This window comes from Prionailurus viverrinus, chromosome A2 (genome assembly GCF_022837055.1).
Source record: "Prionailurus viverrinus isolate Anna chromosome A2, UM_Priviv_1.0, whole genome shotgun sequence".
NCBI lineage: Eukaryota > Metazoa > Chordata > Mammalia > Carnivora > Felidae > Prionailurus > Prionailurus viverrinus.
In genome coordinates, this window is record NC_062562.1 from 140978315 (window position 1) to 141004946 (window position 26632).

The 26632-nt window shown below is 37.1% G+C and overlaps 1 protein-coding gene across 1 annotated transcript in view; it reads right to left on the bottom strand.

The window, feature by feature from the left end:
- Nucleotides 1-298: 298 nt before the first annotated feature.
- SLC13A1 (solute carrier family 13 member 1) overlaps nt 299-26632 on the bottom strand; it is a 250694-nt gene continuing 224360 nt past the window's right edge. Inside the window, exons 17-18 of the mRNA XM_047849259.1 lie at nt 4808-4873; nt 299-639 (exon numbers count right to left, since the gene is read on the bottom strand). The gene's annotated coding sequence lies outside the window, so the exon portion shown is untranslated. The remainder of the gene's footprint in view (nt 640-4807; nt 4874-26632) is intronic.

The following is a 26632-nucleotide window of genomic DNA, read 5'->3' on the forward strand; positions in this document are numbered from 1 at the left end:
ACAGCTCGGAGACTGGAGCCTGCTTCTGATTCTGTGTCTCCCTCTCTCTCTGCCCCTTCCCTGCTTGCTCTGTCTCTGTCTCTCTCTCAAAAATAATAAACATTAAAAAAATTTTTTTAAAAGAAAATATTTTCACAAACATTATTTTGATCTACAAATTTCATAGTTACCAGCCACCGATCCATGATTGTATTTATTTAATAATTAATTTTCAGTAATTACTAAGCGTCAGATAATTTTGAGTGATTATTAAGCATCACCAAGGGGCCACCTGGGGAAGAACTACAGGAGTTACATATTAATAAATTTATTTTTTTGAATTGAGGAAATTGAGGATAAGGGAGAGTAAATGACTAATTCAGCATCACAAGAGAGTAACTTTTAGATATAGGGTTTATACCCAGAAAGTAAGACAAATTCAGGACTCTCCTCATTACTTTCAGATTTGAAAAGCAGTTTGCTCTGGCAGGGCAAAAGACTAAGGCCCTGTGCCTGTTGCTGCTAAGGTAAAATTGAGATTTAAGTATTTTTCTTCTTTTTTTCCTTCCATGGTGGGATGGTTCCACCTTTTCCTTCCATGGGGTGGGAAGGCTAGCTCGGGAACCAGAAAAACCTTGTGATATCTTTGTTTCATCATATCTAGAAGGAGAGGAAGTGGAAGAAAGAACTGAGTCAGGTACATAATGTCAACTTATATCTCCTTATATTAATGGGGCTAAAATTATGTAATCACTATTCTTTGATTTGTATGTGCCCTGGAATATTAGCTCCAAATAAAACTTGTGCTCTTATTTCTTAAAAGCATTTCTCATAAGAAGCTCACAAGGTTAAAAAAAACTAGTTCTCATCCTAATTTTTATAACAATGTAGTAAGGAAACAGTTGTACAGGAAATTGAAATGATTTGGACAATGCCAGAAAAGCGTGAGACAGAAGATTTTATCTATATCCATAAACTGATTTAAATACATTTGAATTTAGCCAAAGTATCAGATAACATGATAGTGTTAATTTTAGAACGTTCTTAGTTAATTTTAGATTATATTGTATTAATTCTGGATTCACCTTCTTCTTTTAGATAATATGACCATATTTCATAAGAGTATAGTTGCAGTCCCCTTTTCTTCCAGCATTTATGTGGTGCCAGCAAGGAAGCGTTGCCATATATATTGGTCAGGATAAACTAGGTTATCCTGTGGTAAAACAGCCATGAATTCCAATAGTTAAAGACAATGAAGACTTGTTTCTGTATCAAAGCTGGGCAGAGGTAGGCTTTGCTCCACAGATGGTCACTCAAGGATTCTGGTTAAGGGAGGCATTGACATTTCAACATCAGGTTTCACGGTTTGCTGAGGCGGGGAAAGAGGGAGACTGGAGAATTGCACAGGAAGATTTACTGCCTCAACCTGGAAGTAACACAAGTCATTTCCATTCACATTTCTTTAGCCAAGACTAGTCCCACTGGCCTGGCTACCTAACTCCTAGGAAGTTTAGTTTCCCATATGTTCAAGAAAGACAGGAGAACAGGATACGTAGAATTTATCTTAGTGTGTTTGTGATAATCACAGCACATTGATGGGATTTGAGAGTGGAGAAGATGAAAAAGTGTGTAAACCAATTGTCTAAATAAAAGAAAACACAGCTGGTTACTAGACAGTATGTATAATTCTTTTTAGTTCAAAGTCTATGTGTATCAATCCATATTGTTGATACATGATAAAGAAGTTCTTTACATATTTTATTACTCGGAGTTCTCTAGAGAAACAGAACCAATAGGGTGTGTGTATATCTATGGAAAGATATCTACTTTAAGAAATTGACTCATTTGATTATTGAGGCTGGCAAATTCAAAATCTGCAGGGTGGGCTGGCAGACTGGAGATCCAGAAAGAACCAATGCTGTACTTCAAGTGCACAGGCCACCTGCTGCAGAATTCCCTCTTGCTAGGAGGAGGTCAGTCTATTGTTTTCAGGAATTCACCTGATTGGAAGAGGCCCATCCACACTAAGGAGAGTAATGGGCTTTATTCTATGTTACTATTTTAAATGCTACTATCATCCAAAACAATGATTATCAAAGAATTATCCAGAACAATGTTTGACCGCATATCCGGACACCATGGCCTGGCCAAGTTGACATATAAAATTAATCATCACACATACTCAAGTATAATTCCACTGGCTATGAGAGCAAGGAAGATGTATTTGCCCTTATGACCAGTGCCCTCAGCATGAAATATTCTTTTATATCCATGTCCAGATTTATGATTCCTTAAGAATCAATATGATCAGTAATAATCCCTTCAGAATTACTGAAGATCAGTTTGCTGTTAAATATTAAGCTTACAAATGAAGTCTAAAACCTAATGACACTGCTATCCTGATTAAATTAAATAAAGTTCAGTAAATTCCTTTACAGCATTAGTTCTTTTCAGATTCTTAATCACTAAACCATTCCAAACTTTTATGAAGGTTTTCCCTAGATTTTTTTCCTTCAAGTATGAAAATATTTCTACCTACTTAAATAAAATTTTTAAGTGTGTATTAAAATTAGACTCCTTTCTATGTTAAGAACTAGGTACTTAGAATTGAATTGTGTGTTGAAAAGTAGGAAGGGTATTGTTGCCTGAAGAAAAATCATCCAACTTCTTAAAGCAGAAGAAAAGAAGAAACTATCATCTATCACATAATGGCTGAAACAGAGGGCTTCATGGAATATGGTTTTCAATAGTTTTACTTTTGTAAAGAACACTGGGAAAGCACTTAATCTGTGTCTCTGAATTAATAAAACAAGGGTAATCATGCTGTCACCTATTTCGAGAGCTCTGGATGAGGACTAACAGGATAATGTCGGTAAATTGCTTTGAGACTCTCAGATGCAGGGCAGGGGGTAAGAAAGCAGTTAGCTCAGTACCAATGACAATATACTCACAGATGTGCAAACGGGTCCACACGCTTGTAACATGCACTTATGTGTATATATGTGTCATAATGGTTCTGCATGCTCCTGTGTCGTCTGGAACGGGGTTCTCAGCCCCAGCACCTTTGACATTTTGGGTCACACGGTTTGCTGTGAGGGCTGTTGTATGCACTTCAGGATGTTTAGCAGCATCCTGGTCTCTACCCACTAGATGCCAGTGGCACCCCTCACTTCATTTGTGACAACCAGAAACGTCCCCAGACATCGTCAAATGTCCCCTGGGGGGCCAAAGTCCCTCTGGTCTAGAACCACTGATTTAGAGGCTAAGACAGAACCAATGGCAGGCGGTTAAAATATGAGAAAATTCATACATTAGCCTAAAAGGGAGTTTTTAAATTAAAAAGAGAATGAACCAGTAAAAATGATAGTTTAAAGGAGATTTTTTTTTGAACTTGATAAGCTGATCCCCCCCTCCCAGATTTACATTGGAGGAAAAAAGGACAAAAATAACTAAAATAATTTAGAACAAAATTGGTAGGGGACTTTCCCTTTTGATTAATTATTACATTAATTAAGGCAGGGTGCTATTGAAACAAAAACAGACAAATAGCCCAATGGAACATGATAAAGAACCTAGAAACAAACACAAACACAAGACACCCTTACCATTTGTAGGAGCTAGGGCAAGAGTGCAAATGGAAACCCATATACCATTTAAGTAAGCTAGCAAAGAAATAAGTGAAATATGTTTTATCTTTTTAATTTGACACATACACATTCATATGTATATATATTTGGAAGGCAAGGTCTGAATTTATAATTCTCGGATTGTTTGAGTTCTGTCTCAGAATGTGGTGGTACAGGACACATAGGCCTCTGACTCCTGCTTCTGAGTCTTGGCCTGGCCCTATTCTCTTCCCATTCCTAAAGGTTTCATGCATGCCTAGTGTGGACACTAGCCTGAACCTCCAAGCCCTTCCCATGGATCCACCAACACAGCCTCCACTTGGTCAGCCCTCCTGCTTATTGGTGGTATATTCTCCTCTGAAGGAAAGCAAATTGTGCAGGCCTTATACCTGCAAGAGGGTTCAGAGTTGTTTGGACATGAAATTCCGGGATCCAGGGTATCCAACACTAGGTAGGTTGAAAACTGGGACAGGGCTCTGGGTGGGTATGTCTCTTGCCTTGCTGCCTGCTCTCATCATAGGAAGGGATGTGGCTGGAGAGGGACCATTGCAGACATTCTGAAGCATGGGTCCTCAGCTAGAGGCTCCCCTACTTGGAGTCCGTGGTGATATTGCACAAACATAGATGGAGATACTTTTATATGACAGAGTCTTTCAAACCAGCGAGGAAAGACAAGGGCATTTAACAAACAGTACTGGAAGAATTGGTCATTTATATAGAAAAAAATTTTATACCTTTTATAAATTTATATCAATTATGTCTTTTCCTTACAGCAGCCCAACATAAATTCATAACAAATATTAGAAGCAAAGCTTTAAAGCTTCATTTTTTTTTAAATATAAGGGAATGACTATGATACCAGGGAGAGTATCGTGTTGAGCCACAGGGGAAAGTCAGACAGATGTGACATAAAATCTATCACCACAGGTTCATAATTGATATCCTGAGATATCAGGAGAAATTAAAAGAGAAATTTACAAGAAATTTAAAAGAATATTTAGTTGTCTGTAAATGTTCACTAAGAACATAGAATAGGGTCTCAATTCAAAGAGGTCCTAATCTATTTTAATGAACAATGAAACTCTTATAGCCACCCTACTGAGGCAGGCCTGACTGTCTCCCCTCCTCCTCAAATTCAGTCGCCATGTCAGGCTGATATGCCACACTAGCACCGAGAGGGAACGGAAAGTTGTATTACTCACATAATGAAGCTTTCTGGGGAGAGCAGGGCAGGCACCCAAGCAGATCAAAAAACCTAGAGGCCCAGTCTAATAATGAGAAAAAAAACATTAGACAAATCCCAATAGAGTGACATTCTACAAACTACCTGACCAGTACCTCTCAAAACTGTCAAGATCATCAAAACAAAGAAAGTCTGAGAAACTGTTAGGAGAGCCTAAGGAGATATGACAACTTAATGCGGGCTTATCCTGGAACAGAAAAAGGATGTCAGGTAAAACTAAGGAAATAGGATTAAATAATGCACTTTAATTAATAATAATGAACCAATATTGGCTCGCTAATCATAATATACTGTACTAATTAAGGTTCTAATAATAGGGGAAATTGGGTGCAAAACATAAATGTTACACTGTCTTTGCAATTTTCTATAAATCTAAAATTATTCTAAAAATAAAATGTATTTAAAAACCTTATTAAAACTTTATTTAAAAAAAACTGGAACCAATGGGTCAATGAAAGAGAATAGAGTCCCCAAACAGGGATTATTCTTGTAATGGGAGTTTGGCATGTAAAAAATCGATGGGGAAAATATTAGACTTCTCAAGTTATTGAGACAGTTGCCCTATTATTGGGGCAATAGATGTATTCATACTGAAAAATTAAAAATAGATGCTTATTCTCAGTATTTACAAAAACAAATTAAATTCATTTAAAAACAAAGGTGAAAAGCAAAACAAATATTTTAAAAGAATTTATAGAGAATAACTTCATAAGTGGAGTAGAGAAAGCTTTTTTAAAATAAAAGATACATATAGAATATAACACAAAGGAAACATTAATTTGATAAAAATTAATGAGGATTAAAAGCTAATTCAATGAGGACTTAAATCTAAAAACTTTAACTCAATTCAAAAAACAAAGCAGACAAAAGCAAAATATGGTCATTCACCAGGACAAGATAAACACAAGTACAAGTGTCGAAGGATTACAAGCAAGAAAATATAAATACAAGCAAGAAAATAAATATAAAAGATAGAAATTCTTCTATTAATAAATAGAAGCCAGACAACTCAATAGAAAGATAAATAGAAAAATATATGAACAGGAAATTCATAGAAGAAGAAACGTAAAATATTTATTCTCATTATCAGTCAGGGAAATGCAAACTTCAATCATCAAATACTAATTATCCATTCATCAAATTGGCTAAGATTGTAAGAGAATTGCAAATATCAACTGTTGGAAAGAATGAGGGTTTAAGTGGAAATTATCAATAATTTCAGTGGCAGCAGAAGTTAGTGTAGCACTTTCGAGGATCACTTGGTAACACAGAGTGAAGGTGCAGATGCGTCATAGCACAAGGTACCTACTGTTCAGAAATTCTCACCTAAGTGCAGAAGAAGGTATGAAGAAGGCTTTTCACTGCAGTATCATTTCTAATAATGAAACCTTGCAAATGACCTCAGTGTATATCAGTGGAGGGAAGGCAAATACTTCATGGTATATTCTCACAAAGAAATTTTCTACATTCATTATAAATGGAGGAAATACGTGTATTATCATGTTATATTTAATATATATTGTTAAGGGAAATATACAAACTAAAGAAGCATGTATGAACACAAGCCAATTTAAATTCATGTTTGCCTGGTGCAGGCTCTCTGGAAAACAGTGTGGAGGTTCCTCAAAAAATTAAAAATAGACCTACCCCATGACCCAGCAATAGCACTGCCAGGAATTTACGCAAGAGATACAGGAATGCTGATGCATAGGGGCACTTGTACCCCAATGTTTATAGCAGCACTTTCAACAATAGCCAAACTATGGAAAGAGCCCAAATGTCCACCAACTGATGAGTGGATGAAGAAGATGTGGTTTATATATACAACGGAATACTATTTGGCAATGAGAAAGAATGAAATCTGGCCATTGAAGTAATGTGGGTAGAACTGGAGGGTATTATGCTAAGTGAAATAAGTCAGGCAGAGAAAGACAGATACCATATGTTTTCACTCATATGTGGATCTTGAGAAACTTAACAGAAGACCATGGGGGAGGGGAAGGGGACAAAAAAAGTTACAAACAGAGAGGGAGGGAGGCAAACCATAAGAGACTTTTAAATACAGAGAACAAACTGAGGGTTTATGGGGGTGGGGGGAGAGGGGAAGGTGGGTGATGGGCATTGAGGAGGGCACTTATTGGGATGAGCACTGGGTGTTGTATGGAAGCCTATTTGACAATAAATTATATTAAAAAATAAAAAATAAATAAAGTTATTATGTTGAGTAAAAGAAAAAAGTAGTCATGTTTGCCTAGTCATGAAAACAGATCCCTAAAATTATCATGGCGATGTTTTAGTTAACTTCAATAACAATAGAAAATGAAAAAAAAAGGTTTATTAAATTGTTGTTGATAACTTACGATAGTTCTTCTTTCGCCGACAAAAATTCATGAAATTTTAGTTTTTATTGACACTGGCAAAAGTAGTTTGGCAAAAATTGAGAAAACGACCAAGCTTAGAATTAAACTTTTATTCAACACTGACTTCAGACTTTGTACATTCCTTAAATTTATTAAGATTATATCTTCAGAAAAACTATACTTGTCAAACAATGTTTAAAGACAAGGATTGTTCTGTTTCATTTTCATTTCTGTAACCCCTGTCCTCCGCACAGTTCCTAGAGCAAAGTAATTATACCAATATTGCTGAAGGAAAGAATGAGGGGAGCAGTCACTATAATACAAATGCCCGACAGCGAGCAGTTATGTCCTTGTGGGCTACAATGCAATGCTCTTGGTCGTTCCCATCTATTGAATTATTTACTATTTTTGTCAATTTGGTCCATTTAAAAAATATTCTACTTCCTTTTTTAAATATGAAAATTTTAAAGGTATTTTGTTACAATAGCACTTTTGTTTTCTGTAATAAATTAGATTAATAGTATCTATAATTACAATTAAATGATATATATTAGTGGCCTTAACTGGTAATTCTGACCCCCGGGGAACATTTGACATAGTCCAGAGATATTTCTGGTTGTCCCAAGTGGAGGACGTCTGCTGCTGGCATCTAGCAGGCAGGGGCCAGGAAAGCTGCTAGCCACCCTACAGGACACAGCACAGTTCTTCACATAAAAGACTTACCAGGACTACAATGTCAAGAGTGCTGTTGTTGAGAAACCCTGATACATACTGAAGGGAGAAGGAAAGACATTCAAAGACCAACTGGTAAGCTAGTTGTCCCCACTGAGCCAATGGGTGACAGAAATCAGAATCTCCAAGAACAAGAGATGAGAATGCACATTAAAGGGCTACATATTTATCTTGTTCGTTTGTTTTACTTCTTTCCCCAGTAAGTTTGGCAGAAGCACCCAGTCCTCTTCCCTACACTCTGAGGGAGGGGAAGTGGGGCAGAGCTCGACTGAGGGCAAATATTAACCTCCGTGGTGATCAGAAAGGAGGAGTTTTTGCCCAGAACAGAGGAGACTAAGGGTAAGCCTAAAGAATCTGACTCAAAAGGGAATGAGAACCCTGAATCTCTTGACTCTGCAACCTACAAATAGATACATCACACAGCTAACAAAGGAAGTGTAAGCAGGCGGGCACCAACGTCAGGAAGCAGCTGTCTATCCAGGGACACAAGGCAGGATCCTCCCTGCATGGAGGGTCTGGGGTCTGTATATGTACTTTCCTTATCTGTTTGAATGTGAACAAAAACCATTAGATCAGTATGCGAAAGCAGTGAGCGAGTACAGCTTTAGTAAATACCACCAAATGAAGGGAGAAGGAAAAAAAAATAATTAAAAAAACCTACGAGGAACATTTATAATCTTCTACAGTCACCGGCAAGACTTTAAGTGTATTAAAGGCCAAATAATAAATTATGTTTGGCTGCCTTTGCATATTTTTCTATAGGCTATGCAAATAATGACTGAAATTACGCTAATCTAATATGTCGTGGCAATGTTAACTTAATCTTAAACATAAGGGCCAGAGGAAAATGCTGAAAACTTGTTTATCACTAATCCTGCTGCCATTCAGTCTGAACGAAACTAATTTTGCCACCTTTAACAAACTGGTGAGGCAAGCATCAAATATATCTCACTGTAGGAAGGTTAAAAATGTTTTTGTGATGACCGTGGAATAAAATATCTGTGTCCAAAATATGTGAGAAGGTACGTGTAAATCCCCCCAAACCATGCCTGCAGCACAGTCCAAACTCACTAAGTGTGAGCTACTATTTTTATTTAATTCTGGGTCCCAAGACTGCTTTGGATCTAATAAGAATCTTGTGACTAGCTGAGTGAAGGAGGTGCTAAGTGTGGTGTTCTGGTCCAGAAGTCTTCATGTGGCTGATGGTAAACATGAGGGGGAAATATCTGAGGGAGAACCTGGTGATACCAGGACCAGTAATGGCAAATGCACAATTGTCATTCTTTGTGTCTGGCAAATGTTCTTCAAGCAACCCCTTTTCAGAGTCAGGAAAAGGGTAAGTAATCTGAATAGAAAAAGAAATCTGAGGAAGAAAAAGCAGTGACACATGCCATCTCCAACAAGAACAGATGAGATGACAGCTTTTAGCCACGTTGAAACTAATGAAGGGAAGAATGTACTAATTATGGTGAATAAGTTGAACATTGTATGAAACTCCACAGAAAAAAGTAGCTCAGGGAAAAAGTACTTGTTCTGATGATAACATCAATAACATAAAATCAGCATGGGACCTATAGGAATAAAACTAGAATCTTACTAAAGCACATGAAACGAGATCTGAACAAATGTAGTACAAAAAAAAATTCATATTGGATATAACCACAAATCAGTTGGTAGCAATAAATGCTGACAGCAAAGAGATGTTACTGGCAAATAACATATAGAACATATGTAACAAACACAACATAACATATAATTCACATTTATTAGAAATTTATTAGAAATGTTTTTAAACCTTGTAAACATTTTGAACTATCTTTTTGTTATTAGCTGATTTTATTACATTGTGGTTATAAAACATTGTCAAAAACTGATTTATTGTAATTTATTGAGACATGTTTTGTGAACTAGGTCATGATCACTTAATTTGTAAAAAAAAATAACAATGGAGATATAGGGCACAGTTACAAATATAGTAGACAAAATAACAGGCTCATGTTGAAAATTTTATTCTAATAATATTGAAAACTAAGGTGAGTCATTTGTAACAGAGTTTTTAAAAATCTAGGGGCGCCTGGGTGGCGCAGTCGGTTGAGCGTCCGACTTCAGCCAGGTCACGATCTCGCGGTCCGTGAGTTCGAGCCCCGCGTCAGGCTCTGGGCTGATGGCTCAGAGCCTGGAGCCTGTTTCCGATTCTGTGTCTCCCTCTCTCTCTGCCCCTCCCCCGTTCATGCTCTGTCTCTCTCTGTCTCAAAAATAAATAAAAGTTAAAAAAAAAAAATTAAAAAAAAATCTAGATTTACATCAAAGAAGAATCAAAACTACTTACTAACCAACAATCTAGTTGGGCAGAGGGATGGAGAGATGGACAAATATGTGAAAAAGCAAGCAGAGTAAAATGTTAATGGTGGAATCTAGGTAGTAGGTAGAAGGGCCTTCACTAAAATTCCTTCTACTTTGCTATATGAGAACGTTCATAGCAAAATTTTGTGGGAAAATTCTAGATATTTATGTAGTCAATTTCTTTCAAGTCTTAGAAGAAAGATAATCTATATCTTTTTTTTTTTAAATTTTTTTTTTCAACGTTTATTTATTTTTGGGACAGAGAGAGACAGAGCATGAACGGGGGAGGGGCAGAGAGAGAGGGAGACACAGAATCGGAAACAGGCTCCAGGCTCTGAGTCATCAGCCCAGAGCCCACGCGGGGCTCGAACTCACGGACCGCGAGATCGTGACCTGGCTGAAGTCGGACGCTCAACCGACTGCGCCACCCAGGCGCCCCAAGATAATCTATATCTAATATAAATGATCCCAGAGAATAGAAAAAGTGGGAAAGATACTTAACTCACAGGATAAAAGTATTATAACCTTGATAACAAAGTTGGACGGAGATAAAAAAAAAAAGGAAAAAAATTATAAAATAATTTTATATATGAGCATTGCTGTAAAACATAAGAAAATAGCTTTATGATATTGGGGGGCAGGGACATGGTTTTTTATATGAGCGCACAGAGTATATCCATAAAGGGCAAAAAGGCAAAACCCACAAAATGTTAAAGGAAACAACACATAAATTTTACTGTGCTAAAATTAACAACTTGGTTCAAAGCTAATCCATCATGAAAAACAACAACAACAACAGTCTGCCAAACAGCATGAGGATTGCTATCTAAGGTACAGAATTACTATAAATCAATAAAAATAAATAGCAGAAGGTTAGGGAAAACCTATTTATATACAATTCAAAGAACATGAAATTCCAAGGGCTAGCTAATAAATGTATGGAAAAATGTTCAACTTCAGAACATATTAGAAAAATGTTACAGCAATATCAAGATAAAATTCCTATGAGTATGGCAAGAGTTGAAATGTCTAACAACAAATGTGGAAAAGGATGTGGGCAAATGAGAACTCCTACACATTGCTGTCAGGAGTATAAATGAATACAGCCTCTACTGAAAGCCATGTAGGCAATACCTGGTAAAATTGGAGCTGTCCGTGCTCTGGAAATAAGCAATTTCAATTGCATTGATCTTCTCTAGAGAAATTCATACATGTGCACAACTAGCCATGTACAAGAATATTACTGGGGAAAAAATATTTGCCCGTCATTGGGGGAGTTGATAAAATTGTCCTTTAAAATAAAATCTAATGCTATACAGAAATTAAAATAATAAACTAGACTACACATATGAATACAGTTATTAAGAAAAATGTACTGTAAAATATACGCACAGAATGATAAAATTTATGTAAAACTTAAAAAACATTCTAAACACATTACTAGAAATTACTTATACATACATACAACTGGAGAAAATGTATGCTAACATGGATAGTCATTACTGTCATGGATAGTCATCACGTGACTCTGGTGGCAGTAATGAGTTTTAGGGGCCTTTAGATGTTATTTGGAATATTCCTGTCTTTTGGAAAAATATATGGGACAAATATCATAAATTGTTATTAATTTAAAAAATTTGCATGGTGGGTTCATGGGACAGTGGGTACGCTGGTGTGGTTACTAATACGTTCTGTGCTTTTCTGTATGTTTGAAGCATTTTATAATTAAAAACTAAAAATAGATATAAAAAATCAATATACATGGAATATATTTCAAAGACTGTAATGGTCATTCTTTATATAAAATACTCAGAGTCAAGTCAGTCAGACACAAAACACCTGAACTAAAATTGTGGCATTTCTCCTCCATCCCTCACCTGCCTCAACAAACCCACACTTCCCACCCAGGTCATAACAAGACTTGCTCTCCCTGAGTGATGTGATTATTCTGTGGGATTTTATTTTATATTTTAAATAGTTATGTATTTTTGGGAGAGCGCAAGTGGGGGAGGGACAGAGAGAGGGACAGAGGATCTAAGGCGGGCTCTACGCTGACAGGCTGACAGGTTGACAGCAGCGAGTCCTATGTGGGGCTCGAACTCAAGAACGGTGAGATCATGACCTGAACTGAAGTCGGATGCTCAACCAACTGAGCCACCTAGGTGCCCCACTATGGGATTTTATTATAGAGCATTCTAAGAAACAGCTCAGGAGTTTCACTAATAGTGAATAATGAATAGTGAATAATGTCATTAAGGATGGAATCTTCTTTATCAGCAAGGTAAAAAGACACCTGGCTATATGAAACATATCTTAAATGTACTGCAATGCATTTAGCTTCAACTGATTTTCCTGGGTTTATTTTCCCTATACTCTTTCTTTCTCTATTTTTAAAAAAATTCTCTTTGATTGTAATATCTATAACCTAATTGCAATCCTTTCTGGAAGGAAGCCCAGGGCAAAGTTTAAAAATAAACAGATTAAAAGAAATTATCAAGAGGATTCAAAAAAAGGAGTTCATTTCCTAATCTTACTCTTGTATAAAAGTAACAATCCAAATAGGTAAAAACACGTTTTATAAGCAATAATAAAATAGTAAGGACAATTTTAAAGTGCTTCCTAAAAAGTAAATACATGCATTATATGTTGTAATCTCAATAGTTAACTACCGTTACTACATTTTATAGTCAGAGAAGCTGGGAGTTAAAGAGTTACATAAGCAGGCCAAAGTAATGCACATGGGAAATGGTAATATTGGAGCCCTGGTATTTCTTACTCCCAAACCAGGCTCTTTTTCTTTTTTTAATGTTTATTTATTTATTTCAGAGAGAGAGGAAGAGAGAGAGCTCGTGCGGGAGTGTATGTGAGCATGAGCAGGGGAGGGGTAGAGAGCAAGAATCCCAAGCAGGTTCCTTGCTGTCGGTGTAGAGCGGTACATGGGGCTCCAAGGCGCAGCCCAAACCAGGCTCTTAACTCATATTTTTAAATTTTCTAATCTTAAATTAGGCAATAGTACTCTGGCAAATAACCTAAATCCAAAGGCATCTTGGTAATATTTAGATAATATTGTATATAAACATGTTCCTACTATATTCTTTTACCTCCCCATCCCAGGCTTTCATAGTCCACTCATTCAAAACAACGTGGTCATACCTCCTTTAAAATCAACTGATCAATGAGCTTTTCATATCAAAGCTCTTTGGGCACCCACATTTATCCAAAAAAGTAAAAACGTGGACTAAATGATCTTTTCCAGAAGACTATTATTCTGATATTTTTTCCTAAGAGTGACAGAAATATTTATAACGGTGTTGTATTTTCACAAAGAACTCCTAGAACCCATCACAAGGTCTTGCTTTAAAACAATGCTATGTGGGGTGCCTGGGTGGCTCTGTCGGTTAAGCATCCGCCTTCAGTTCAGGCCATGATCTCACACTCCGTGAGTTCGAGCCCCGTGTCAGGCTCTGTGCTGACAGCTCAGAGCCTGGATCCTGCTTTGGATTTTGTGTCTCCCTCTCTCTGCCCCTCCCCTGCTCATGCTCTGTCTCTCTCTGCCTCAAAAATAAATAAAAACATTAAAAAAAAAAAATTAAACAATGCTATGTACAACGGGCCGAATCAGCCCCCAACTAATTCTAACCTCTGAACAGGAGTGGCAGTAGTGGACATAGCTGATTTTCCAACTCTTCCTAGAAAATTTTTAAAAATACTTATCTTTGATGGGGCGCCTGGGTGGCGCAGTCGGTTAAGCGTCCGACTTCAGCCAGGTCACGATCTCGCGGTCCGTGAGTTCGAGCCCGCGTCGGGCTCTGGGCTGATGGCTCGGAGCCTGGAGCCTGTTTCCGATTCTGTGTCTCCCTCTCTCTCTGCCCCTCCCCCGTTCATGCTCTGTCTCTCTCTGTCCCAAAAATAAATAAACGTTGAAAAAAAAAGTTTAAAAAAAAAATACTTATCTTTGGGAGAGAGAGTGTGAGTGGGGAAGAGGCAGAGAGAGAGGTGGACAGAGAATCTGAAGTGGGCTCCGTGCTGACAGTAGATAGTCTGATGCGGGGCTGGAACCCACGAACCATGAGATCACGACCTAAGCCAAATCATGACCTGAGCTGAAGTCTGACACTCAACTGACTGAGCTACCCAGGTGCCCCTTTCCTCAAAATTTTGTACATATGCTGATAGGAATTAAGAACAATACATGGGAGACAGCAGGCACTATTAAATCAGCATTTGTTATATGTTTTTTCTAAGGGAATTAAAAAAAAAGGATTAGAAAATGTCAACAAGAAAATTTTAGAAAATCTAATTCACAAGCTGACATTATTTTATGGAGAAGAATTAAAAGATAGGCTGCTGATTGCTTTGATAGTTCAGATTGTTGCTTCGGCTCTTAGGAGGCACTTAATCAGACTCTACTGAAAATGAACAATGTGAAAATTCTTTGAGAACACGCAATTGTGTGTGCTGCATCTTTCAATTCACACAGACATTCTGAGTGCTTTATAAAAAGGTACTCTATCAGCCATTCAGACAGTAAGAGTGAAAACCAGATGGATTGTGAAGAATAAAAACAAGAGGAAGGAGAAAAACTGGCTCAGTACTGCTCCTGAACGTGCAGAGTATTGCATCCATCTCAGTTCGGCAAAGTTCAGGTGTAGCTGAAAAGTGATGTCTGCACCTTCCATCCCAACCTCCGTCTCCACATTTGTTTTGTTTTTCACCATAATTTACTGTTTGTGGTGAGAGAACTTAGGACAATGTCAGTAATAAATATTTACAGCTACTCTCTCGCAAAAGGCTTACCACCTCACTAAGCAAAATGTCACCAACACTGAAGAAGTGCTAAAGGCATGCCTTGCCAACTTGTGTGGCCAAAGACACTTTAGCAATTTCACTGGACCCGAGACCTCACAAGGACCTAACTCAGTGCAAAGTTTGTTCTTTTTTCATACTGAGTCATGTTCCAGGGTACGAATGTGTCTCAGTTTGCCTGTCCATTCACACTTTGAGGGACATCGAGGTTGTTTCCAGTTTTTGGCTTTTCCTACTAAGCTGCTATAAACATTTGCACGTAGGTTTTTGTATGAACATACACTTTCATTTCTCTGGATTGCAGAGAAATGTCCAGGATAGCAATTGCTGGGACATGGGAGTTTCATGTCCAATTTTTTGTTAAGAAGCTGCCAATTTGTCTTCCAGACTGGCGGTACCACCTGTATTGCCACCAGCATTGAGTGATTGAGTTTCTCCACATCCTTGACAGCATTCGGTGCTGTCGTTCTTTATTTTAGCCATCCTGACATGGGTGTAGTAATAGCTCGTTGTGTTTTTAATTTGCATTTACATGATGGATAATGATTTGGACATCTTTTCATGTATTTATTTAACATCTATATATGCTCCTCTGTGAAGTGTATCTTCATATCTTTTGCCCACTTTCTCTTTTTTTCTTTTTAAGTTTTTAATGTTTATTTTTGAGAGTTAGAGAGGGAGACACACACACAGCATGAGTGGGGGAGGGGCAGACAGAGAGGGAGGCACCTAATCCGAAGCAAGCTCCGGGCTCTGAGCTGTCAGCCCAGAGCCGGACACGAGGCTCGAACTCACGGACTGTGAGATCATGACCTGAGCTGAAGTCAGACGCTTAACTGACTGAGCCACCCAGGTGCCCATCTTTTGCCCACTGTCTAGTTGGATTGTTTGTTTACTGAGTTTTAAGAGTTCTTCATACATTGTCAGTATTAGTCCCTGTGGTTTGCAAATATTTTCTCTCATTTCGTGTTTTTTTTTTCAATCTCTTAATGGGGGATTTGCTGAGCAACAGTTTTAAATTTTGATATCCAGTTTATTAATTTTTGCTTTTATGGATTATACTTTTGGTGTTAAGTCTAAGAACTCTTTGCCAAGCCCTAGATCCATGAAGATTTTCTTTCAATTTTTTTCTTTTTTTTTTTTTCCAACATTTATTTATTTTTGGGACAGAGAGAGACAGAGCATGAACGGGGGAGGGGCAGAGAGAGAGGGAGACACAGAATCGGAAACAGGCTCCAGGCTCTGAGCCATCAGCCCAGAGCGCGATGCAGGGCTCGAACTCACGGACCGCGAGATCGTGACCTGGCTGAAGTCGGACGCTTAACCGACTGCGCCACCCAGGCGCCCCCTTTCAATTTTTTTCTAAACATTTTAGAGTTTTATGTTTTTACATTTATGCATTTAAGCTCATTATCAATCAAGCTAATTTTCATACAATATAAAGCTCAGGTCAAAGTTTTGTTTTGTTTCCTGGTTTTGTCTGTGGATGTCTACTTCTACATCACCATTTGTGGTAAAGGCTATCCTTCCTCCATTAAATTGCTTTTGTACCTTTGTCCAAAATAGGCATATTTACATGGGACTACTTATGGTTCTTCATTCGGTGTTAACTATATATGTCCATGCCTTTACCAATACCACATAGTCTTGAATACTCTATCTATATAATAAGTCTTGAAGTCGGGTAAACTAGTCTGTCTCCGTTATGATACTCAAAAATCTAAATTTAAAGTCGACTTTAAACTCTCTTGAATGTTATTGGATTCATTGAGCCACTTCATTGCTATTCAATATCCACAATGTTTGGAGAATAGAGTCAGAGGAGATCGCATAAGATGCGATTAGTAATATCACAACAAACAGTACTTGCGTGTTTAGTTATCACCTCTGCTCTCCATGTAGGTTTTCCCAGGAGGCACAGCAAAGACTGCTAAGTTAAAAATTCTCTTTCTTGCAAACATGCTTTATATTTTGTGAAGTACTTGGCTAATGACAGACTTTAAAAAGCAATCTACTAGAAATGTTCAATAGTGCTTTAGGGAATTGTATGTAGTTTTCTTTCCTTGTTTACATTCTTTAGTCAAGTGAATAAAAGAAGATAAAGAAAATAGATGGCGAGGAGGAATGTAAATAGTGGCCAGTGAGATTTCTGTCTTCATGGGATGATTGATGTTCTTTTTTATTTTAGAGATTTTACTTTGTAGTAATCTCTCCAACCAACATGGGGCTCAAACTTAACAATGTCAAGAGTCACATGCTCTACTGACTGAGCCAGCCAGGCACCCCTTATGTTCTTTATAATCTTCAGAATTCTGGCTTTACAAAAATATGGGGAGGTAAATACAAGTAACTTTAGCCTTCAGTAATACATTAACTATAAAGCTGGCTTTAAGTCAAAGTATAAAATATCTAGCACATTAAATCACACATACAGTCCTGACTACAGGCGTTAATGCGAGGATTCAAATTCCAGTGCTGATGATGGATTCTGGCCCTGTTCAAATTCTAAGGAGGACCCATGAGTAGGTTCTGTACGGAGAGGAAGATAAGAGCGTATCTTAGGGATACTTAGGGATACTAACCCACTGGGTTCCCTGAGGAGAGGACTGCTCGCTCCCAGTGGACCTCCAGCTCTGACCAGAAGCAATTACTTTCCCAGCTGAGATGGAGATTAAAAGTTTATGGAGAGCAATATCAAGGACTGTAGTAAAAAATTACTTCCCAGACCCTGCGGAATAACCTGTCATTATTTATTATTCATTTAACATCTGTTAGATGATCTACCCAAAAAGTCCCATGGCTGTGAAAATAAAATATTCCTGTCATACCACACATATCACAGTTTCTGTCAGAGACCTGCCTCCTCATGTTGAACTTACTTTGCAGTTGAATTGTTCTCTGAACAATTTTCCCAAGATTTTAAAACTGCATATATATATCCCTGTATATGCCTTTATTATTTTTACATATAAGCAATATATATATATATATATATATATATATATATATATACACATACACACACATATGGGTTACATTTGTCATAGCATACTCTCAAATAGGGCCATAAAACTTTAGTTCTGAATTAAAATAATAATTAAAAATATATCAAACAATATAGGACATTAATATCAGGTAGCTATCATAGTACTGACGATGAAGAAACAACAGAAAGGATGTTCTTACACATTTTTTGTATGTTCCAGACTCACTTCATCTTTAATTTTAAACTAGAAATGCAGGTCTGACTACTATTTGCTATTTCACATTCGGATTATTTAAGTGCTCATTAGTTATTTATTCTTAAGTCTCTCATAAGTGGTGAATAAATCTCAAACTCAACAAATTCAAATTGCATTCATGAAGCAACCCTCTCTACTTCCCAATACTACCATAGAGGCTCTTCATACAGTATTTACTCTCTTATTTAAGAGCTGAATTATACACCAGTGATTAAAATTGGAGACTTCAGAACCATCCAATTAACTCCACTTGTCCTGATTCCAACCTTACTAGGAGAAAAAGATTATAATTACATCTGGCTCTTCTAGATACTTCCACTTTTGGCAAGATACAGCATGAGGAACAGGATTCACCCTCTGCCTCAAATAACTAAAAATAGGAAAAATGATATGAAACAACAATTTTCAGACATTGGACATCAGGAAATACAGGACAGTGATCTCTGAGAGAGAAGAAATCATTGAGAACTATGATTATTCCAACTTACAACAAGGGGAGAGTTTCCAGGCAGCAGGTTCAAAAAAGGGAATCCAGGCCGATACTGGTGATCACCTGAGTTGAATAGATGGCGCTGGGAGTGTGAAGAGGACAGGTGGCTGTAGTTATCAGGCAGAGTATCAGAAAGGAGAAACATGCACTGACAAGTGCAGAGAGATCTCCAGGAATCCTGTCCACTAATCTGCTGAATACTGATTAATGCCTGTCTCTCAGGAAACTAGCTAAGGGTGAAGAAAAAACGAATCAAATTATTAGACGGGACAATTCCAAAAACTAGCACAGGGCTGGGAATAATTCATGTTCCCATGAGCTAGAGTGGTAAATTAATGGAGCATCCAGTACAATACTCAAAAAGGTATTGCCTCAGTATGAGGCAAATGTCACTCTACTAAAGGTTTTCCTGGTCTCACCCAGTAAATCTTAAGAGCAAGGATCAAAATATTTCTGAATAATGCAAGAATGCCCCAGAATAACACTCAAGTATGTTAGGAACAAAAATATATCTGGTATTAGGGCACTTGGGTGGCTCAGTTGGTTAAGCATCTGACTCTTTGTTCTGGCTCAAGCCAAAATCTCATGATTCATGAGTTCAAGCCCTCCGTGATAGCATGGAGGCTGCTTAAGATTCTCTCTCTCTCTCTCTCTCTCTCTCTCTCTCTCTTTCTCTCTCTCTCTCTATCTCCCCCCCTCCCTCTCTCAGAAATTAATAAACTTAAATAAATATATATATATATATATATATATATATATAGGCATATATATGTATATGTATAGTATTAAACAAAGTAAAATAAGCAATATATGGCTCTCAATTGAAAAAAAAAAAAAATACCAGACAGCAAAAGAAGGAAAACAGGACTCTTAAAAGAGAGAAAAGTCAAGCAACAGGAATAGAAACAGAAATGACATAGGTGATAGAATTAGTAGATAAGATCATGAAAGTTATTAAAACTATATTACATATGTTCAAGAAGGTAGAGAAAAATATGAGTATGCTCAATAATTACAGGAAAAATACAAAAGACCCAAATCAAATTTCTAAAGTTGAAAATTACAATGTTTGAGACGGAAAATGTACTTGATGGAGTTAACAGATTAGACAACGAAGAAGAAAGAACTGGTAAAACTAAAGATGTAACAACAGAGACTATTCAAAATGATAAACACACATAAAAAATGATGGAAAAAACAGAAAACAAAAACAGAGATTCAGTGTACTTTGGAACAATATCAAGTGACCAAATATGTGTGTAATTGTAGTCCCTGAAATAAAAGGAGGCATAGAGAGACTATTTTAAGGAAAAATGGATGAAGGTTTTCCAGATTTGATTAAAAAAAAAAAACTTTTATAAATACACTGAAACCTGATGAAACCTGAACACATAGAAACAAAGAAAATTACACCAAAATTTGATAAAAACAAACATCTGATTATAAATACTTTGAAGGCTAATGAAACCTGAACACATAGAAATAAAATTACACCAAGGTACCTTATAATAAAATTGTATAAAATCAGTAATAAAGAAAAATCTTAAAAGTAGCCAGAAGAAAAAACATACACATTACATATGGAAGAACAAAGTTAGGAATTAAAAGTTAGGAATTCTTATCAAAAAGAATATAAACCAGAAGACTATGGAACATTGTTAATTTTCTGAGAGAAAAATACTATCAACTTAAAATTCTATTCCCAGTGAAAATATCTTTCCAAAATAAAGGTAAATTAGATTTTTTCCAGATTTAAAAAAGCTTAAAGAATAAAAATTATACCAGGTAGAAATCAAAATAGCAAGCTTATATAAAAGAAATGAAAAATGTGGAAAAAAATCAAATATTTTTTGTTATTTTCAAAAGTTGACTGTTTAGATAAAAAATAGCAATTCATTTTTTAGTTTATGATCTATATACAAATAAAATGTATGACAACAATAACACAAAGTGGTAAGAGGAGGCTATAGGTATAAATTCTGTTAAGAATATTACACATAAAGGGAGGAGCCAAGATGGCAGAACAGCATGGAAGCTTTTTGTGTGTCTTGTGTCCATGAAATACAGCCAGACCAATACTAAACCATCCTACACACCTAGAAAACTGATTGGAGGATTAACACAACAATCTGCACAACCTGAACCACAGAATTCAGCAGGTATGCAGTGCAGAGAGCTGAACATGGGGAGCGAGAAGCTGCGAAAGGTAGAGAACCACTTTTGTGGGCAGAGAGAGGATGGAGACTGTGTGGGGGTAGAATACGGGAAAATCACCCCTCCCCAAAAGCAGCTGGAGAGAAAGGGGAAAAACTGGAAACAGCCACAGGGTCTAAACTAAAAAGGGAGAAAGGAGAAAGGAGAGGGTTTAAATTCCATTAAGACTGTAAACAAGGGGAGCACAAAGGCTGCAACTCTGCAGCTCGATACCTGGCGGTAATCGATACCTGGGAAGGGCGAATCCCCAGGAACAGACTGGGGTTCAGGAGGTTCTTGGGCCACATGGGGAAAAGCGATTCCACTGCTGGAAGGACAGTTGGTAGAGACTGTTGAAGCCACCCAGTCCCGGCAGACCCGGAAGGCGGCCATATTCGCTGGTGCTGGGGAAGGTCATTAAGGGTGAAGCCTGGTGCCACATGTGTGGTGGGATTTTCCATAATCCCTGAAATGTTGCTGCTATATTGTCTCACGAACTTTTTCTGGGGCGGTCTAGCATCTGGCTGCAGTCTCGGGGCACCAACAACAACAGGGTCCAGCGGGCGTTCCTGGGTGCAGCCGACATTTAGCCATTGCTCATGCGACCCAACCGCAGAGGGTTGGAATGGGTCAAAGCCGCAGTTCTTTGGAAGTAAGGGGCCAGGGAAAACAGCCACATCTGAGACAAAACTTGGGAGAGAGGTACTGCCTGGGGGCGCATGGAGAGAGAAAAAGCAGAAAGTGGACGAGAGCTAAAGACAGAGGATGGGTGTGCAATTGCTCATCTGGGAGAACAGACTGGGTAGCTGGATGGCGCCATTTTCACCACTCCTGCACATGCACGTATGCACCTATGCGCATGGCAACAATCCACCCCAGTAGGCTAGCAGTGCCATCTAGTGGAGAGCGGAGCTGTTACACTGAGCCCCGCCCAACTGGGCCAACTTCGCTCTTCAAGAACACAAGCCTCACCACCAGCTTATGGACTATAAAGAGCTACATAGACTGACTTCTAGGGGAAAACAAAGCAATTTCAGTCCTACTTCAGTCTGTTCACAGGTTCATCTATTCAATTTTTTTCTTTCTTTCTTTTTTCTTTTTCCTTTTTCTCTTTTACAATTCTTTTCTTTTTTTTTGAATACAGAAAGAGAAAAACTTCATTTTTATTTTCAATTTTTATTAAATATATCTTTAATTTTTATTACTATATTCTTTACTTTTGTGTAATTTTTTTCAAATTCTACTTTACTTCCATCATTTTATTTTTGTCTACTTCAGTGTACTCACCTTTTCAAATTTTCAATTTCCTTTTTTTCTTTATTTTTCTTTTTTTCTTTTTCATTTATTTTCTTTTTCTTGAATGCAGAGAGAGAAAACTTCATTTTTACTTTCAATTTCTGTTAAAAATATTTTTATTTAATTTTTATTACCATAAGTTTTTGCTTTTATGTAATTTTTTTCAAATTCTATTTTACTTCCATTATTTTATTTTAGTCTACTACAGTGTATTCACTTCTACAAATTTTCAAACGATTTCTTTTTTCTTTTTTTATCTTTTTTCTTTTTCCTTTATTTTCTTTTTTCTTAAATATAGAAAATGAAAAAATTCATATTTATTTTTAATTTTTATTAAAAATACTCTTCTTTGACTTTTTTCTACCACATTCTTTACCTTTGTGTATATTTTTTCAAATTCTATTTTACCCCCATCATCTCATTTTAGTCTACTTCAGTGTATTCATTTTTTCAAATTCTCAAACGATTTCCTTTTTTCTCCTTCCCCCCCCTTTTGTTTTTTTCTTTCTCTAATCTGTCAAACCACTTTCAACACACAGACCAAAACTCACCTAGGATCTAGCATTATCTATTTGATTTTTGTGCGTGTTTTTAATTTTTAATTTTAATTTTTTTAATTTTAATTTTTTTATTTCAATTTTTCTACCTCATTAATTCCTTTTCTCCCTTCAAAATGACAAAATGAAGGAATTCACTCCAAAAGAAAGAGCACAAAAAACGACAGCCAGGGATTTAACCAACACAGATACAAGCAAGATGTCTGAACCAGAATTTAGAATCACGATAATAAGAATACTAGCTGGAGTCGAAAATAGATTAGAATCCCTTTCAGCAGAGATAAAAGAAGTAAAGAATAGCCAGAATGAGATTAAAAATGCTATAACTGAGCTGCAATCACGGATGGATGCAGCGGCAGCAAGGATGGATGAGGCAGAACAGAGAATCAACGATATAGAGGACAAACTTATAGAGAATAATGAAGCAGGAAAAAAGAGGTAGATTAAGGCAAAAGAGCATGATTTAAGATTAGAGAAATCAGTGACTCATTAAAAAGGAACAACATCAGAATCATAGGGGTCCCAGAAGAGGAAGAGAGAGAAATAGGGGTAGAAGGGTTATGTGAGCAAATCATAGTGGAAAACTTTCCTACCCTGGGGAAAGACAGAGACATCAAAATCCAGGGAGCACAGAGGACCCTCATTAGATTCAACAAAAACCAACCATCAACAAGGCATATCATAGTCAAATTCACAAACTACTCAGGCAAGGAAAGAATCATGAAAGCAGTAAGGGAAAAAAAGTTGCTAACCTACAAGGGAAGACAGATCAGGTTTGCAGCAGACCTATCCACAGAAAACTGGCAGGTCAGAAAGGAGTGGCAGGACATATTCAGTGTGCTGAATCGGAAAAATATGTAGCCAAGAATTCTTTATCCAGCAAGGCTGTCATTCAAAATACAAGGAGAGATAAAAAGTTTCCCAGACAAACAAAAAATAAAGACGTTTGCGACCACTAAACCAGTCCTGCAAGAAATGTTAAGGGGGATTTTCAGAGGGGAGAAAAGATGAAATATATATATATATATATATACAAACCAAAAGCAACAAAAGATTAGAAAGGACCAGAGAACACCACCAGAAACTCCAACTCAACAAGCATCATCTTTCAGTACTTTCAGCACTCACTCTAAATGTCAATGGACTCAACGCTCCAATCAAAAGACATAGGGTAACAGAATGGATAAGAAAACAAGATCCATCTATATGCTGTTTACAAGAGACCCACTTTAGACCTAAAGACACCTTCAGATTGAAAATAAGGGGATGGAGAACCATCTATCATGCTAACGGTCAACAAAAGGAAGCCAGAGTAGCCATACTTATATCAGACAATCTAGACTTTAAAACAAAGACTGTATCAAGAGATGCAGAAGGGCATTATATCATAATCAAGGAGTCTATAGACCAAGAAGACCTAAAAATTGTAAACATTTATGCGCCAAATGTGGAAACACCCAAATATATAAATCAGTTAATCACAAATGTAAAGAAACTCATCGAGGGGCCCTGGGTGGCTCAGTCGGTTAAGCGGCCGACTTTGGCTCAGGTCATGATCTCGCAGTCCGTGAGTTCGAGCCCTGCATCGGGCTCTGTTCTGACGGCTCAGAGCCTGAAGCCTGTTTCAGATTCTGTGTCTCCCTCTCTCTGACCCTCCCCCGTTCATGCTGTCTCTGTCTCAAAAATAAATAAACGTTAAAAATTAAAAAAAAAAAAAAAGAAACTCATCGATAGTAATACCATAATAGTAGGAGACTTCAACACCACACTCACAGCAATGGACAGATCATCTAATCAAAAAACCAACAAGGAAACAATGGCTTTGAATGACACACTGGACCAGATGGACTTAACAGATATATTCAGAACATTTCATCCTAAAGCAGCAGAATATACATTCTTCTCCAGTGCACATGGAACATTCTCCAGAACAGACCACAAATCAGCCCTAAGTAAGTATAAAAAGATTGAGATCATACCGTGCATATTTTCAGACCACAATGCTATGAAACTCAAAATCAACCACAAGAAAAAATTTGGCAAAGTAACAAATACCTGGTGACTGAATAACATCCTACTAAAGAATGAATGGGCTAACTGAGCAGTTAAAGAGGAAATTAAAAAGTATATGGAAGTCAATGAAAGTGATAACACCACAATTGAAAACCTCTAGGATGCAGCAAAGCAGTCATAGGAGGGAACTATATAGCCATCCAGGCCTTCTTAAAGAAGGAAGAAAGATCTCAGATACACAACCTAACCTTCTGCCCTAAGGAGCTGGAAAAAGAACAACAAATAAAACCCCAAACCAGCAGAAGACAGGAAATAATAAAGATTAGAGCAGAAATTAATGCTATCAAAACCAAAAAAAACAGTAGAACAGGTCAATGAAACCAGAAGCTGGTTCTTTGAAAGAATTAACAAAATTGATAAACCACTAGCCAGTCTGACCAAGAAGAAAAACGAAAGGACCCAAATAAATAAAATCAAGAATGAAAGAGGAGAGATTCTGTTGTGTTCAGAATGAAATGAAAACAAATGAAAACAATAATAAGAGAATATTATGAGCAACTATATGCCAATAAAATGGGTAATCTGGAAGAAATGGACAAACTCCTAGAAACATATACACTACCAAAACTGAAACAGGAAGAAATAGAAAATTTGAACAGACCCATAACCAGTAAGGAAATCGAATTAGTAATCAAAAATCTGCCAAAAAACAAGAGTCCAGGGCCAGATGGCTTTCCAGGGGAATTCTACCAAACCTTTAAGGAAGAGTTAGCACCTATTCTCTTGAAATTGTTCCAAAAAATAGAAATGGAAGGAAAACTTCCAAACTCTTTCTATGAAGCCAGCATTACCTTGATTCCAAAACCAGACAGAGATCCCACTAAAAAGGAGAATTATAGACTAAATTCCCTGATGAACATGGATGCAAAAATCCTCAACAAGATATTGGCCAACCAGATCCAACAATACATTAAAAAAAAATTATTCACCATGACCAAGTGGGATTTATACCTGGGATACAGGGCTGGTTTAATATCCACAAAACAATTAATGTGATTCATCACATCAATAAAAGGAAGGACAAGAACCATATGATCCTATCAATAGATGCAGAGAAAGCATTGGACAAAATACAGCATTCTTTCTTGATAAAAACCCTCAAGAAAGTAGGGATAGAAGGAGCACATCTTGAGATCCTAAAAGCCATATATGAAAGACCTAATGCTAATATCATCCTCAATGGGGAAAAACTGAGAGCTTTCCACCTAAGGTCAGGAACAAGACAGGGATGTCCACTCTCACCACTGTTATTCAACATAGTATTGGAAGTCTTAGCCTCTGCGATCAGACAACACAAAGAAATAAAAGGCATCCAAATCGGCCAGGAGGAGGTCAAACATTCACTCTTTGCAGATGACATGATACTCTATATGGAAAACCCAAAACATTCCAGCAAAAAACTGCTAGAATTGATTCATGAATTAAGCAAAGTTGCAGATATAAAATCAACACACAGAAATCAGTTGCATTCCTATACACCAACAATGAAGCAACAGAGGGAGAAATTAAGGAATTGATCCCATTACAGTTGCACCAAAAACCATAAAATACCTAGGAATAAATCTAACCAAAGAGGTGAAAAATCTATACACTGAAAACTATAGAAAGCTTATGAAAGAAATTGAAGAAGACACAAAAAAATGGAAAAAGATTCCATGCTCCTGGATAGGAAGAACAAATATTGTTAAAATA